Below are 14,563 nucleotides of genomic sequence, written 5' to 3' on the forward strand. Positions count from 1 at the left end.
ATCTGCATTAAAGGAGTAGAATGAGTTCTGAATACTAATTGTGCTCAGGGAAGCTGTGGATGCCCCATCCCTGGAAGCGTTTAATGCCTGGTTGGATGGGTCTTTGAACAACCTGGTCTAGTGGAAGCTTGACCCACTAGACCCACAAGGTCCCATGGTGGGGAGGGGGAGGAACTATCTGATCTTTAAGTTACCTTCCAATCCAAACTATTCTGTAATTTTATTTTTATTTTTTGTGTGATTTTTTTTGTTTTTAATCCAACATTACACCATTTTTAAAGTTACCTATTCTCACTGGATAAACTTGCTCTAATTGAAGGACTACGTGTGATGAACTAGTCCAAGCAATAAAATACCATCTCAGTATTATGCATATTAAAAATAATACTACTAAATATGACATATAAATACACACAGTACAGACAATATATATACTCAGTAAAGGTGAGGACTATTGTTTATAAACTAACTTCTCCTAATGGTGGGTAAGGTTGAAAGAGTAACATATCTTTCAATTAAATAACTGAAGAAATTTAGAAAAAAATATCTGGATCCCAAATAAATTTAACATTTTCATTATTTTCTTGACAAGTGAAAAATAGATAAACCTCAGCATGGAATTTTGCATACTATCCACACTGTATATTTATGGTTAATTATGGGGAAAAAGGAAAAGAAATAACATACTATTTTCTCAAAAATAAAAACAAAAAAACAAAACGTTATTGTTACTTATTTGGAATACTGACTTACATGGAGACAACTTTGGATCAAGTCATCTTCCTATTTTAAGATTAAGATTACATTTGTCATTAAAAAAACAACCAAACAACAACAACAACAAAAAACCACATACATTGGTATTGAGCATAAATGCTTTGGGGGGGGGGGGGGAGTGATTACAGGAATATCAAGACACTTCAATAATTTCTGTTGTTAGTCTTTCACTTTTTTTTTTTATGAATAGGCAAAAAAAAAAAAAAAGAAATAGAGAGTCAGCATTTTTTCCGTTTTTGGTGAGGGTGTGGTGGTTTTCACCCATCTGTGCAGCTGAACTCTGCCACAACCACTCTCTCACTCCCCCTCCTCAAAGGAAATAGGGGAGAAAATAGGATGGAAAGGGCTCACAGTTTGAGATAAGGACAGGGAGATCACTCAGCAATTATCATGACAGGCAAAACAGGCTCAGATAAGTGAGATTAGTAAAATTTATTGCCTCTTACTAACAAGCTAGAGAAGTAAGAAACTGAAAGCAAGCTAAAACCACCTTTCCCCCAACCACCCTCTTCGACCTCCTCCCCTCAAACAGTGCAAAGGAACGGGGGAATGGGGGCTGAGGTCAGTCTACGGCACTTTGTCTCCGCGGCTCCTTCTCGGTCACTCCCTGCCCTGCTCCACATAGAGTCCCTCCCACGGAATGCCGTCCTTCCCAAACTGATCCTGGGGGGGCTGCCCAGAGGCAGCAGCTCTTCAAGAACTGATCCAACAAGGGTCCGTACCACGGGGTCCATCCATCAGGAGCAAACTGCTCCAGCACGGGTCCCCCATGGGCGGCAGCTCCCCCCAGACCCCTGCGTGGGCTCCTCTCCACGGGCTGCAGCGTGGAGATCTGCTCCATGTGGGACCCATGGGCTGCAGGGGGACAGCCTGCTCCACCAGGGGCCTCTCCACAGGCCCTAGGCAAACTTCTGCTCCATGCCTCGAGCACTTTCTGCACTGACCTGGGTTTCTGCAAGGCTGTTGCTCACTCCTCTGTCTCCTGGCTGCTGTTGTGCAGCAGTTTTTTCCCTTTCTTAAATCTGCTCTCACAGAGGTACAAACAACATCACTTATTGGCTTTGTTTTGACCAGCAGAAGGGTCTCTTTGGAGCCAGCTGGAGCTTGCTCTTAAGTAACATGGGGCAGCTGCTGGGCATTTCTCACAGAGGCCACTCCTGCAGCCCCCTGCTACCAAAACCGTTCCATGCAAACCCAATACAGAGGGTTGGAGCCTTCAAACTAAAAAACAAATAAAAAACAATAATTTGTATGTGCGGAGCCTTCAAACTAAAAAACAAATAAAAAACAATAATTTGTATGTGCTTGTTCTCTGGATAAATTACTATTGCAGTTTTTATAATATATAAAGTGAAACAGTTCTGTCAAAAGTAGTAACTCAAAATTCCCTTTTCTATGGTAATGAGACAACTTTCTTGCAAGTTGAGAATCCCCAAACTTAAATGCAATCTGCAGCTGAATCAAAGATAAAATTTGTTTTATGTAGTCTCATACCTCTGGAAAAGCCCTTTAACTAACATCTTGTAGTGCACCCTAGCCACAACCTGAGCTATGGGACAACAGAAGCAGGCCAACATAATCATTTTTTCCTCAAGTTCTGTGAATTCAATTTTTCGGCAGGATCAGGGAAATCCAGCCTAAGAAAATTGAATTTACTGAATTCAACTGGAATTTGAAAGCAGTCTGAAGACTGTACACACAACGGCAATTTCTGTACATATTTGGTATCTGGCACTGGTAGCCCTTGTCTGCCCTTTACAATTTTGCTTCCTTTTGCTGAAATGTCAAAGACAGCTTTTTGAAAGGCCTGTGACTTAAGCATGCTCATGAAAGTAAACTCCCAAATTAAAGTGTATTTCCTTTGCAGTTTCAGCTCAAAATAATTTTTATTTATTTTTTTTTTTGCCAGTTCTTTGACGTCATGTAGTGCTGTATATTATTAACTAGTTGTTAGGTTTTGTTTTTCTTCTATCCACAAAAACTGCATAGTTAGACTTTGTCAAAGAGCTTGTGTAAGCAACACAGATATAATGAAACAAAAATGAGACCCCCCTCCAGTTAGAAAATAAAACCATCAAACCTTTTATATATGTGTTTCTTCCATGGGAATAAAAAAAAAAAAAATCTCATTACAAAACAATATAATACGGTGCTTTTATTACATGTACTCTAGCCATCATTTTATCGTACAAGTACATACAGTTATCGAAAATATCAGTATTGAATAAGTTTAAATTAATGTTTTTGTTAAACAAAGCTTCAAACAATAGCTCTTTCACTTCACAAGCATTAGATTGGTTTCTAAGGGAATTACCGAGGTGTTCATAATTTAAAGGTGAATTCATAGTTTATTGTGTATTAGTAGATCTATTCACTATGAGTATTTTTTTTTCCTACTACATAATGTAAACCTTTCTTCTCTTAGGCTGCGTTTTGCTGTAATTAAAAAAAAAAAAAAAAAAAAAAAGTTTGTTCATCACAGACTGCCCCAGAAAACAAATGAAATTGCAACCTTTGGAAAATTCTTTGTCCTTTGTGGGGTTTCATTTCCTTTGAAGTCTATTCAGTTCCAGTTTTGCTGTTGACAGTTAAAACATGGTACTGCTATGATCAGAACAGATTACCAGCCAACCCTTCATATTCTGTTCCCCTATTATTATTCTGATACTTGTCATCATGTTTTTCCCATATCTTTTTCAGTCTCCTTTGAAAAACAAAAACCAAACCAAACCAAACCAAACAAACAAAAAACCACCAGCTACGCATATTGTTACATCACTGTGCTTCATTCTGCAGCCCTGCTGTGACAGTTTGGCCCTCAAAGGGAAAATAATAGCACTAACAGTTATGTCCATTTGGTTAAGCCATTTGCCATTATGTTATGTGGTTTACAGGAGAGATGAAAGACAGGAGAAAATAGTATTAAGATGGAATAGACAAAGTGTTCTTCTACTGTGACAGGCCTTCAAAGGAAGGCTACATACCAGAAGGATTATTTTGTTGATTACAACGTACTCCAAGTGTCATTGTGTAACACATCTAGTCACTAAGTACAGTACCTTACACCCATCAAAGTGATAAAAATATCTTGTATTATAAAATTAGATAAAAGCACAGCAAGCAAAAAAGTGCAGTATTTTATAAGGTTTATTAAGTTCACCTGTCTTAGAAGTTTTTTAAAATATATATATCTTTTATAAAGGCTTATTAGTCAGTTCTCCTTTTCCCTTTCATTATGAGGAACAATGTGTCTTCAGAGAAAGGCATGAAAGACTGATTGTTTCTGGCAATGCACTGATACATCCATCTCACAATATTTGGCCCAATACAGTGCATATGAGGAAGAGGAGAGAAAACAAGGAGTGTGTGTGCCTAAATGTGTGTGGATAAGTAAAAGACACCGGTGTGGTTTATATTTACAGACTGTAAAAAACACAACATTCTGTTGCTAGAGTGTAACAGAAGTATAAATACATTTATCAATAAAATAAAATTCCTCTTAAAGCAGCTTTATTACAGAATAACTGAGAAGGAGAGAATTATCTCCTTATTGTCTCCTGGAAGTAAGTACATAACTTCCTACAAGATTACAATCTGTTTTCTTTACCTGTAAATGTCGGAAGTCTGTAAACTGTAAAAAGGATACAATGTATCTTTTTAGCTGAATTCAAAAAGCATTAACTCCTCTGCAGACCCTAGAGAACATGAACTTGAGAAGAGTTTCTTCTCGACCCTGAAGGACCACTGAACGTATAAGGTCATGAATCCTTCTGTCAGAGTACTGCCTGGGAAGATTTAGTATTTTAAAAATGATAAGTTTAGAGTTTGACCTACCAAACATAACATCAGGAAACGGATGTCTTCTAGAGGCACTGCTTCACAGTAGAAGTCTCCTTCTATGTCTATTCTCACTGATTAATCATAGTAATGTATTTTGTCCTTGGACGTGACCGTTACTGATGAAAAGGTAATCAGCAAGAAGTACTATGAAGCATGTATTTCTGACTGAATTCAGAAAGATGAGAATTTGGCATTGCTACAACTTAAGGCTAACTTGCCTTGTATGATACTGAAAATGATTGTTTCTTGCTGTTGGCTACTTAGTCATACAATACAACTTCTGAATTCCCTAACCTTAATACATAGAACGTATGAAAGACATGTATTTAAAAATGAGTAATTATTTATGTATTTCAGTAAATTTAATTATTTTTTTTTTTTCAAAAACTATGTAGGGGCTAATTATGATATAGAGATGTTGATCTTATCTGGCTGCCAGTTGCCTACCCAGCTGCTCTCTTACTCAAGGGAAGAAAATAAAATAAAAAAGCTAATGGGTCAAGATAAAGACAGATAGATCACTTACTGTGGTTGTTTCACACTGATAGGTAGCTAAGCTCCACCACACCACTCTCTCAACTCCACCTTTTCATGACATGAAGTGTGCTTACTACAGGACAGGGTCTTCCTACTATCTTCAGGACAAGGACTTCACTCACCAGTTACTGTCATGGGCAAAACAAACTCAGCATAAGGGAGATTAATGTAACTGATTGCCAGCCACTTACGGACCAGAGCAGTGAGAACTAAAAGCAAACTAAAAACAGCTTCCCACCCATCCACTCTCTTCTACACCCTCCCCCTTAGTGGTGTGGAGGAATGGGAGCTTCAGTCAATCCCTAACACTTTGTCCCTGTTACTGCCTGAAGCACCTCCTCCCCCTCCCTCTATCACTGACCTTGGTGTCTACAGTGCTGTTTCTCACTCCTCTCTCTCTTAGCTGCCATTATGCAACAGTTTTTTTCCCTTAAATCTTATCTCACAAAGGCACAAACAACATTGCTCACTGGCTCAGCTCTAGCTGCTGTCGTGTCCCTTTTGGAGCCAGCTGGAGATGGTTCTGATCTGACATGGGGCAGCTGATGGGTTCTTCTCACAAAGACCACTCCTAAAGCCACTCCAGTACCAAAATAGTGCCATGTGAAACCAATACACTTACCAATTATTGTCATGGGCAAAACAGACTCTACTTGGGGAAAATAATATATTGCCAATTAAAATAGTTATGGATGTTGAGAAACTGTTGTGGTTTAACCCTGGCAGGCAGATAAACACTACACAGCTGCTTGCTCTCCCCAAGTGGGATATGGGACTGTTTATTACATAAAGCAAAAGCCGCACATACAAGCAAAGCAAAGCAAAGCAAAGCAAGGAATCCATTTGCAGCTTCCTGTTGGCAGACAGGTGTTCAGCCATTTCCAGGAAAGCAGGGCTCATCATGTGTAACAGTTATTTGAGAAGACAAATACCATCACTCCAAATGTCCCCACTTCCTCCTTCTTTACCCCAGCTTTTATCATTTTGATCATGATGTCATATCTTACAGAATATCCCTTTGGTCCATTTCAGTCAGCTGTCCTCATTATGTCCCCTCCCATTTTCTTTTGCATCCCCAGCCTCCTTGCTGACAGGGCAGCATGCGAAGCAGATGAGTCCGTGACTCTGTGTAAGCACGACTCAGCAGTTGGTGCATTATCACCATTATTTCCATTAAAAAATAAAAATAAATAAATAAATAAAATCCAAACAGCATCATATGAGTATCTAAAATAAATAAATAAAAAAATTTAACTATATCCCAGCTAAAACCAGGACATTAACAAAGACAGATTAAAATCAACAAGCTCCCATCCCCACCTTTTTCCCCAGGCTCAATTTCACTCTTTCTTTGCCAACTCCTCTATCCCCCTACCCTGCCCAATGCAGCACAGGGAGGTGGATAATGTGGACTATGGTCAGTCCACAACAGTTCCTCTCCACCACTCCTTCCTCTTCACACCTCCAGCACAGGTCCTTCTCATGGACCTCACTTCCTTCATGACATATCTAACTGTTCTGGCATAAGGTACTCCACAGGCTGTGGGGAAATACCTACTCCACCATGGTCTCTTCCATACGCTGCAGAAGAATTGCTTCTGACTCCTGGATGACCTTCTCCACATCCTTTTTCTCTGACTTTGGCATTTTGGTATTTGCTGGACTATTCCCCCCCCCCCCCCTCCCCTCCCCCCTCCCTCCACACATTGTTTTTACTCACTCTTCACATTACTGTGCAGCATTTTGTCCTTTCTCCCTTACATTTTCCCCAAGGGAGCACAACTTTGGCTGCTGAGCCCAGCCATGCCCTGCAGTGGTGCTGTTGGAAACATCTGGAAATCACTCCGTCCAGCACGGGGCAACCCTGGCTTCTCCTCACAGTGGCACGCTGCAGCTCCCGTGGCCAATACCTTGATACCCAACAAAAGGGCCAAAAAGAAAATAGCCCTAGCTCCCCAGAGAATCCCTAAAACAGGCAGTTCCTCACCCCAGCCCTCTGTGGACATACAGAGGCACATCTCACTTAGTCCCTGTGGAGCTGGAGGTGTGAGGGAGAATTTCTGGGCTGGTGCAAAGTTACCACCTGGTCTGCCCCAGTGTGAGGGGAAATCAGGGTGAAAATCAACTTTGTAGCTACTGCAGTCATCACTGGCTGCTGTGATGTGGAGTTCATCCAAAGGAGAATGTTGCCACTCTTTGCAGTGGGTTACTCTGCAGGGTTTTTCTTTCCTTTTCCTCTTCAACATTGTTCCATCTTTTCCTCTGTGGTACAAGATCATTTCTCTATGCTCACCAGGATATAAGTGCAGGCTGTAGACATTTGAGGTTGAAGCTATTGTGCCAGGCATGCCTGGTTGTGTGGCCAAAGAGTCACAGAATGGTTCCAGTTGGAAGGGGCCTTTCAATAATCATCTAGTTCCAAGCCCCCTGCCATGGGCAGGGACACCTCCCACTAACCCAGGTTGCTCAAAGCCCCATCCATCCTGGCCTTAAATACTTCCAGGTATGGTGCATCTGCAACTTCTCTGGGCAACCTGTTCCAGTGTCTCACCATCTTCACAGTAAAGAACTTCTTCCTAATCTAAATCTACCATTTTGGAGTTTTAAACCATTATCCCCTGTCCTGTCACTCCACTCCCTGACAAAGAATCCCTTGCCAACTTTCCTGTCCTACAAGGGCTCACCTCAGATTACTGAAGGAGTTAGCAGACATTATAGCTGGACCCCTCTCAACAATTTACCAAAGGTTGTGGATGTCTGGGGAGGTTCCTGCTGACTGAAAGCTAGACAGTGTTACACCCATCTACAAAAAGGGGGTGAGAGAAGAGCCAGGAAACTACAAACCTGTTAGTCTAATCAGTGCCTGGAAAAGTCATGGAGAAGATTGTCCTGACTGTTATTGAAAGACGGTTAAAAAACAAAGCTATTATCCGGCATAGTCAAAAAGAATTCATCAACGGAAAGTCCTGTCTTAGTAATTTGATCTCCTTCTGTGATAAGGTGCTTGGTGGATGAAGGGAAGGCAGCAGCAGATGTAATCTTTCTGGATTTTAGTAAGGCTTTTGAAATTGTCCCTCGCAGTATCCTTCTGGACAAATTGTTCAACTGTGAGACAGACAGGTTGATTCTACACTGGGTGATTAACTGGCTCAACAACATTATTGCTCTCTACAACTTCCATAGGACGGAAAACAGAGAGGGAGTTGCTAATCTCTTCTCTCTGGTAACCAATGATAAAATGCAAAGAAACAGCACAAAGCTGCACCAGGGGTGGTTCAGACTGAACATTAGGAAAAAACAAACAAACAAACAAACAAAAACACAAAAAAATTGTAAGGATGTTCAAACGCTTAAACAGGCTTCCTAAAGAGATGGTTGATGACCCATAACTGTCAGTGTTCACAAAGCATTTATAAAATGCCATCAATAATATGCTTTAACTTTTGATTAGGCCTGAAGTGGTCAGGCAGTTGGATTAGATACCTTTGAATGCACCTTCCCGCTGAACCCTTCCCTTCCCTCCCCTTCCCTCTTCCCTTCCCTCCTCCCTCCCCTCTTCCCTCCAATCTTCCCTCCCCGCTTTCCTCCCCTCCCCTCCCCTCCCCTCCCCTCCCCTCCCCTCCCCTCCCCTCCCCTCCCCTCCCCTCCCCTCCCCTCCCCTTCCCTCCTCTCGATTCTATTTGATTCTATTAGATTCTATTCTTCTCCCTCCGTTTTCTTTGCCATTCCCCCTCTCCCTTTTACTCTTCCTTTTCTTCTCCCATTTTATTTCTTCCTTCCATTTTTCTCCCTTCAGCCTTTCCTTTTTCTCTTCCTTGTCTTTTTCCAGACGTGGTATTCCTCTACAGGATTTTCTTGTATCTTTCCCTACTTAGATATGCATGAGTCATAATATGCCCATGTTAATACATCCAAAGCAAAGCTAAGCATTACCCAGTTCCTGTTACTTCTGTGCTCTCTGTGTGAGACAAGGAGAAAAATAATATTACAGTTGATCACTATATTGGGTGTCAATGGCAAGGTGTTGGTAGCAGGAGGGTTCACAGGTGTTCTGTGAGGAGAGGTCAAGGCTGGCTTCTGCTGGACAGACAGTTCCACAGCTCTCCTGCCACAGGGCACAGCTGAGCCAAGCAGTCAAGACAGTCACAACTCTGTGGAAATGTATTTAAGAAAGGGCAAAACTATGCACAGCAGTGAAGAATGAGGAAAAAAGTATAAGAAAGAGCTGACCAAAGTCAGAGAAAGATGGGGAGGAGGTGCCCCAGGCACTGAAGCAGAAATTCCTCTGCAGCCCTTAGAGAATCTGACGCTGGTACAGGTGGATGTACCTCGAAGTACCTGCACCATCTTGAGAACTCCACACTGGAGAAGACTTATCCTGAAGGCTTGTGGGAAGTACCGCCAGGGCAGAAGTGGGAAGAGGAAGGAGAAGCAGAGAGGAACTGTTATGGACTGACTGCAACCCCACATTCTCTGTGTATGAAGGGAAAACTGTTAGGAACTGACTGCAACTCCACATTCCCTGTATATGAAGGGGAATGATAAAATCAGAGAATCAGAGAATCATAAGATGTTTTGAGTTGGAAGTGACATTAAAGATCATCTAGTTCCAAGCCCCTGCCATTGGCAGGAATGCCATCCACTAGATCAGGTTGCCCAGGGCCTCATCACGGCTGAGAGAGCTGGTAGATACCATTGTGAGGTCACTCTTGATAATCTTAGATGAATCATGGTGACTGGGAGAAGTTTTCAAGGACTGGAGGAATGAAAATGCCACTCCTGTCTTCAGGGAAGGAATAAAGGAAAACCCAGGGAACTACAAGCTAGTCAGCCTCATCTCATTCCCTGACAAGGTGATGGTGCAGCTAGTCCTGGAAACCACTTCCAGACATATGAAGGACGAGAAAATCAACAGTACTAGTCAGCATAGATTCACCATGGGGAAGTCTTTCTTGACCAACTTGATAAGCTTCTATGATGAAATGACTAGCCTGATAGATGAGGGAGAACGGTGGATATTACCTAGCTAAAACCTTTGACATTGTCCCTCATAAGATCTGCATAGACGAGCTGTTGATGTATGGGTTGGGTGGGCAGACAGTGTTCAGTATTTTGTTCACAGCTTAGGAAATTTTTTCATGTGTAGCGGCTTAGCACACCAGGAAATCATGTCTGCCTGAGGTATCTCAAGTTGGGTACATAAAACTGAAGCATCAAAAATAACTTGTTACTTTGAACTGTAAAACTTGATATTATTGAATTAGGAAATGCCTACCCAATGAAAAATGCCTTCTAGAGGGAAGTTGCTCTTGGTGAGAAATCTTTGAAGTAAAAGCCTCCCCCATCTACGTAAGATTTGAAATAATTTACCCACTTCATTGAAAGCTCTAATTATATAGTATGAATGCCTGCATACATCAAAAAGCCAAGCCATTAATCAAGCCTATTACTAACTCTTCAAGCCACCCCAGCTGTATGTGAAGGAGGTGTGAAAAACTAAAGTTCAGTAATCTAAAAAAAATACTCCAGCTTTATTCCTTTCTTTGTAAATTGGTAGTAGTTGTGAAGGAATCACAGTAGTATTCACCCTGTGGGTGATTTTTGAAATGGACTTTTCTGATCTAAACCCAATTTGTATTCCAAAATTAAAACACAGGTTCTATTTGGCATTTTCTATGCCAAGAATTTTCTGAATCAGACATACCAAGTAAGCTCCAGTGATTTTCTGAGTCACTTCTGTTTGTAGTATTTTTTATAATTAAAGCTTTTGAGAGACTCAGTTCTAAGCAGCTGCACTAGACTAACTAGCAGGTGCTCATGACTCTACTTGAATTAGTTTCTGTCCTACTGTGATACCTATCTGTGCTGGAACAAAAACAGCATCTTATCAGACTCAGGACAGATCACAATCATCTATGATCCTTGTACCAAAGAATGTGTAATCTCATTTCAGTCAATGCATCAGTCTATATAGTAAGAAAAGAAGAAACCAGAGATGTCTGAAAGTACCAAAAATGTGCATGCTTACCTGTGGGAACTAGATTAATTATCTTGAAGTGTCCTGGTGTTTCTGTTTAAGTATATACAGATACAAAGTTCTGTAGACTTAACTAAGCATTACAAATCTGTTCTTTTGTACAGACTAAATATAAATGAGTCTTGAGGAAGAATATGAAAGAGAAAAAAGCCTTTTGCAGTAAAGTAAGAGTGTATTCCAGCTGTGAAGGACAGTTTTGGAAAGGACCTCGAAGATTAGAGGAAAAGTAGATAAAATAGCAATAGAAACAAAATCCCAAAATACAAGCAACAAATAAAGTTTCAATGGGAGAGGTAATGAAGTGAGGACAAAACTTGCAGTACAGAATAACAAAAATGGATAAAACAGAAGGATAAGTGGAAATAGGGCAAAGAGCACTAGAGTATATTATGTAAGCAAGAACATAAAAGGCACTGCACTGATCTGCAGACTGAGTATGAGAATTGAAGGATGAGGAGGAGTAACAAAAAATATTCAGACAAGGTCTAAGGAAATGAAATATTAAGAGCAAAGGTGAGAGCTGGAGAGGTAGAACACTAGGAGCTGCATAAGAACATAAGGCTGCATGTGAGAAGAAATAAGTGAATCACATGAAAGTGAAGACAAAAAATCAGGAGAGAAAACAATACACACAGAAACAAAAGGGAATAAGAACCAGGTATGGAAACGAATGTGAAAAGAAAATAAGATACAATTTCTTTCAATAAAATAGAAAAATAAAATACAAAAAAAGTTTAATATAACCTTTACATAATCTATTATTTCATTTAGAATGTTCACCTTTCCATCCAGAAGGAAATTCACTAATAGTCTCTTTTGCTTGAAGTCTCATACCCCTGAGGTATCAGATGACTTTTGATAGTCAGTTTGGTAAAGATGTTTCACATCCTTCTCTTTGATTTCTGTTCTGTCTTTCTCAACAAATTGATTGACCTAGTTTGTAAAGGAGAATTTAACACTACTGACTGAGTTTGTTCTTTTCTCTTTCTTCAATCAAATTGGCTCTTTCCCTCTTCTAGTGATGAAATAACTGGTCATCCAAGTCTTTCTCTGAACGCAAACACTTTATACTTTCTTCTGGATTGGCTCTTCACCTATTCTCTTTGGCCTAGATGACTTTTTTACAGAAAAAAATCCCATAATCCTTGCTTGTCTTTGCAATTTACCAGATTAAAAATGGTTTTTTTGTATATCTCACTCTTCTGTTTCATCATTCTGTCATATTTTAAGTAACTGCATAATAGAGCAAATTAAAAGACTGAACCCTGCTTTCAAACACAAGGCCATTCATCATTCCTGACAGAAGTTTCTTAAATTGTTTTTAAAGACCTCCATTGAGGAAAACTCCACATCTTCCACAGGTATACTCAGACTAGATTTAGCATCTGAACATAAAAACTAATTGGTTGAAGAATTACATTTCAGGATTTTCTACCCGCAGCAGTTCTAGAGATCTCTGCTACTTGTTGCTGTAGTAATTTTGGTACATAAACCTTTAGATAGAAGATTTGTAAACCTTAATTGTTTCAGAATTTTAGGAAATAGATGCACAGTACAATAAAAATCTCATCCTCCTGTAAAATATCCAAATTTTGGCACAAAGAGATGAAACTTTCAAAATTGCCACTCTGAAATATTGAGCTTGACAGTATCGAAAAGATAACCCTCTGTTAACAAACAAAAACAATAAAAAAATCTTCCAGAAGAAAATGGTGCTTGATTGCAAAGCTTTGTCCATTGGAATAATTCTTCCATGCAGTGAAAACTAATTATTAATTATACTGCACGTGTACATCAGAGAGCCACACAATTAGTCAAGCCTGTTTCTGTATCTTCAGGCTGTTCCAGCTGCATGTGAAAGGAACTATGACTATTTCTGACCTTACAAGGTTTGTGTCTAACCAAGCTCTTTCTTGCTGTAATTTCAGCTTTGGTCTTCCTTTCTTGAATCCTGTGCTTGAAAAACATTTTCTTTCCTCTTCATATCACCTTTATACGAACATGAATATTATTTTTCATGTCCCTCCTTTTTTTTTTTTTTTTTGAAAAGAGATGCCAGTGGTCTCTGTCTCTCCTCTCCCCTTCCCTCGTTCCCTCGCCCCCCCGCCCCCCCTCCCCCCCCTTTTTTTTTTCCCTGTCATGTTTGCTAGATCATTTTGGTACTTCTTTCTTGGGAGTGTCCATAGTTCATATCTTTCTTGCAATGCAATGCTCAGAGTGTTGGAAGTATTATTCCTTGTGTTTTACATGATAAAACACTGTTCATACATCCTAATAGATGCCTTAGAAAGTTTGCCTCTTACTGCTAAGTACCTAATGAATACTGTAGTATTTGAATATCTAATTATTCTGTCTAACTTTATGAAAATGCACGTCTGTATTTAATTTTATCTCTATTTTCCAGGCCATTTCTCCAATTTGTCATGAAATTCTAATTCTGTCCTTCAGCGTCCTAACTGTTCATCCCTGTCTCATGTCATTTACAATAGTAATCATGTTCTCTATTTCATCAAACAGGTCATTATTAAAACATTGCTCTAGTTTGATGGTTTGATGTTGTGGGTATCATTATTTATTATTATTTGGAAGCTAGTGAGGGAATTCTTTATTTCTATCTCTATGTAGACTTTTATGCCAAACGACTTTAGACAAAGTACACAGATGCGTATACTTGATATGGTTTCACAAACTGTAAAAGGCTACAAAGCTAAATGCTGTAAAGCTTCCTCCTGTCACCTGAAGTACTTGATGTTCTTCAAAGACCCCAAAGCATGTACTAACATAATAAGTTTTCAGTATTCTCAAATATATATATATATATAATGATGATATTATAATGCACCATAGTTAGCTAAAGAGCTCATGTTACAAATCTATTACACTGAACAGTTTGAAAGTGTGCCTGAAATGTGAAAGTACAGATTACAGTTTGAAATTACATAAAACATTTTCTATTTTAATGTTTTGTTTTACTTTTGCTTTCTTCTCTTCTTAGGCATTTCTTAGCGTGGTAGTCATATCATCTAATAGTATATACCGATAAAGTCCTGGATATGTCTCAATTAGTCACCCTAGCTCTATAATCAGTCAATAAAAAGGAACAGAAACTTATAGTGTGGTTCAGAAAATTATTTTGATGTCTACCTTAGGACATTCCGATTCAACTTTTTCCTTTGACTATAAAGGGAGCCTCAATAATTAGTTCTATATCACAGATGTCTACACTTCTTCATTTGAAACTCTTTCTGTATTTTTCCATGAAAATTCCAATTTTCAACATCTCTCTCTGTCTGTATGTGTCCTACCCTCAAGTCCAGAACCACCTCCTGGCTGAGCACTCAAATGTTGTTTGGGAAGGTAACTTTTCTGCTC

Source organism: Anser brachyrhynchus (assembly GCF_964034855.1).
Source record: "Anser brachyrhynchus genome assembly, chromosome: 1".
In the NCBI taxonomy this organism is placed as follows: Eukaryota; Metazoa; Chordata; class Aves; order Anseriformes; family Anatidae; genus Anser; species Anser brachyrhynchus.